Here is a 3,301-nt window from a genome sequence, read left to right as displayed (position 1 = left end):
GGAAAGGCCCACCTTGAGAATGGACACTATGACTTATTTGCTCTCTCTCTCTCAATAGCACCCCAAGATGAGTGGAGGTCACATGAGCCTCCAAAGGAAGAACCAGGTGAGCGGGAAGAGCATAAGAGAGAGCTAACTCAATTATTCCCTGAGGTCTGGGTGAAAGACAAGCCCCCTCCCCCCAAGGCTGGCTAGACATCAAGCCCCAGTGATAACAGAACTCAAACCAGGCACCATCCCAGTTAGAAAGCGCCAGTACCCACTACCGATAGAGGCCTGAGCCGGCATACTGCCCCACATCAATAGATTGAAACAAGCGGGCATTCTAGTAGAGTGCCAGTTGGCTTGGAATTCGCCAATCCTGCCAGTCAAAAAGGAAGGAGGACAAGACTATAGGCCTGTACGGGATCTCAGGCTAGTCAACCAGGCTACTGTGACTTTACACCCCACTGTTCCAAACCCCTATACCTTATTTAGCCTCCTCCCACCACGGACTAAAGTTTATACTCGCCTAGATCTCAAGGATGCCTTCTTCTGCGTATGCCTCGCCCCAGCGTCACAGCCCATTTTTGCCTTTGAATGGGAAGATCCAGTCGGAGGCACCAAGCAACAGCTCATCTGGACTCCCCCACAAGGGTTTAAGAACTCCCCAGCCATTTTTGGGGAAGCCTTGCTTCTGACCTGAACCCATTCCATCAGGAAGAGTGTGGATGTTGGCTCCTACAATATGGGGATGAGCTGTTGCTGGCCACCGAGACCAAGGGAAAATGCTGGGAAGGGACAAAAGCACTGCTCCAGCTGCTGATGGAAGCAGGTTACCGGGTGTTGAAGAAGGAGGCACAGATCTGCAAGGAGGAGGTAAGGTAGCTGGGGTTTGTTTTAAAGCAGGACACAAGGTTCCAGACCCTAGTTGGGTCCTGTATACTGATGGCACTAGCCTGATAAAACAAGGACGATGGCTGTCAGGTTAGCCAAAGCGGAAGGGGCCATCAAGACTGAAAAGGGATGGTGGGAATTGCCAGGTGGCAAATTATTGGTACCAGAGGAGCTGGCACACAATCTGGTAAGACAAACACACCAAGCGACCCACCTAGGCCATGCTGCCTGCTCACAGGTTAATGCCGCCTCTCAGGTATTCAGACAAAAACCTCCGGGTATTCAGCTGAAAGGCACGCTGCCCTTTGAACACCTGGGAGTGGACTTCACTGAAATGAAACCTCACAGACACTACCGTTACCTGCTGGTCATGGTATGTACGTTCTCAGGATGGGTAGAAGCTTTTCTTACCTGGACTGAAAGAGCATCAGAAGTAGCCCGGTGCCTGCTTAGGGAAATAGTTCCCAGATTTGGACTTCCTACCAGCATTGGTTCAGACAATGACCCAGCTTTTGTAGCTGATTTAGTACAACAAGTAAGAAAAACTTTAAACATCAAATGGAAACTGCACACTGCATATAGGCCGAGTTCTGAGATGGTGAAGTGAACCAACCGGACATTAAAGAGACTCTCCAGGTGGATCACAGAGACTGACTGCTCCTGGGTGGACTTGCTTCCGACGGCTCTGCTCAGACTCAGGATGACCCCACAGTCCCAAGGCTATTCTCCATAAGAAATTGTGAATGGGAGGCCCCCTCCCATAATAAAACAGGTGTCAACAAATTTGCCTCAGGTAAGGGGGAGTACGATTTCACAGCAGATGGAACTGGGTAAGGTAATAAATCTGGTAACTAAGTTTGTACAAGAAAAGGGTGCCGTTCCCCCTTGGGGAAGAGATTCGTGAGTTTACGCTTGGTGATGAAATATGGGCCAAAGATTGGAAACATGATTTGCTAGCCCCTTGGTGAAAGGGCCCTTATGTTATTCTAACTACCCCTACTGCAGTTAAAGTTGCAGGTATTGTCCCTTGGATCCATCATACGAGGGTGAAGAGAACATACCACGCAGACCCAAAAAACGCTGAGTGGACTGCACAGAGGAACCCCGCTGACCCTCGAGAGACTAAGACCATCCTTAAGAAGAAGGAAAAGAAGATCCTGGAGGAGCCCCTTCAGGATGAAGCTGCACAATCAACTCCCGCTGCTTGGCCTCATCAACGTGATTTTGAATTTAACTTCCGTTTCAACTCAGGACAATGTTTTCATCTCATGGGCACATTCCTTCGTAGAGTTCCACAACACTTCCAACTGCTGGGTGTGTTAGGGCTATGCCTCTGTCAGTGATGGACGGACTTCCTTGGTGGGTGTCACCGCTCTGCCAAGGAGATTTTAAACCACTCTGCTCTTGTCTGGGATGACAAAAAGAGACTTTCCTCTCTCTTGTCAATCATAACCTCTCCTTGCTCTCTTGGTGTAAGACCTGCAGTCAATAGAGTCGGGTCATGGGGTTACATTTGATATAAATGCCAGTGTAACAAAAGCCTAACCTACTTGTTGTAAAATCTACAACAGTAGCCCCAGTAAATCTACCTTATTTACATGCTAGGTGGACAAGATCCGTATGAGTATGGTATGAGTATATTGCTGCCTTATTAGTACCCTCTATAGGGACAACAGATATCATGATTAAAGTAGAGGCCTTGACTAATTGCACAAAACAGGCCCTCCTAGATAGAACAAAAGCCAACCAAGCCTTAAATGAAGAGCAAATCCAAATAAGAAAAGCAGTAATTCATATTAGAATGGCTTTGGACATACTCACAGCTGCTCAAGGAGGGACTTGTGCTATAATTAAGGGTGAATGTTGTGCATACATTCCTGACTTATCTGGAAATGTATCAACTGCTTTAGATGACATGAAAAACCAGGTAAAAGCAATGCAAAATGAAACCATTCCTTTCTGGACTTTGGTCCTATCTTGGGTGAAGGGCGATTGGTGGAAAACTATATTTACCAGTGTTGTGGTTGTCTTGATAGTTCCGCTTTGTGGACCCTGAATTTTACAATGTATTATGAACTCTGTAACCCGAAGGTTGATGTCATTCTCCCAAATTGGCGATTGGAGAGCCAGGGTGCAATATACCCCTATGAATGATGCTCATAATATGAGTTAAGAAGAAGAAGGAATTCGTAGGGCCTGGACTCCATCTTAGGCCTGTTCATGCTTGGCCACCTTTCCAGTGGACTCTGAACTCTGTGTTTAGTGCCTATGAAAACAACAACAGAAGGATAAGACCCCCTCCAGACAGGGGAACCTTGAAGATCATATCTAGGTTATTCACCGCCTAAGAGAAAACATACACTAATCACCCCTTCCTCCAAAAGGCCATAAATTTTTCTGTATCAATCAGAGTGTAACCTCAGGT

At 47.0% G+C, this 3,301-nt stretch overlaps 1 pseudogene; it reads left to right on the top strand.

The window, feature by feature from the left end:
* Nucleotides 1-767: 767 nt before the first annotated feature.
* Nucleotides 768-3,049, top strand: LOC120882890 (annotated as a pseudogene).
* Nucleotides 3,050-3,301: the final 252 nt, after the last annotated feature.

The sequence above is a fragment of the Oryx dammah genome, unplaced genomic scaffold (assembly GCF_014754425.2).
Source record: "Oryx dammah isolate SB20612 unplaced genomic scaffold, SCBI_Odam_1.1 HiC_scaffold_24, whole genome shotgun sequence".
NCBI lineage: Eukaryota > Metazoa > Chordata > Mammalia > Artiodactyla > Bovidae > Oryx > Oryx dammah.
The sequence above is the reverse complement of the archived record's forward strand: the minus strand, read 5'-3'. Positions and strand labels throughout refer to the sequence as shown.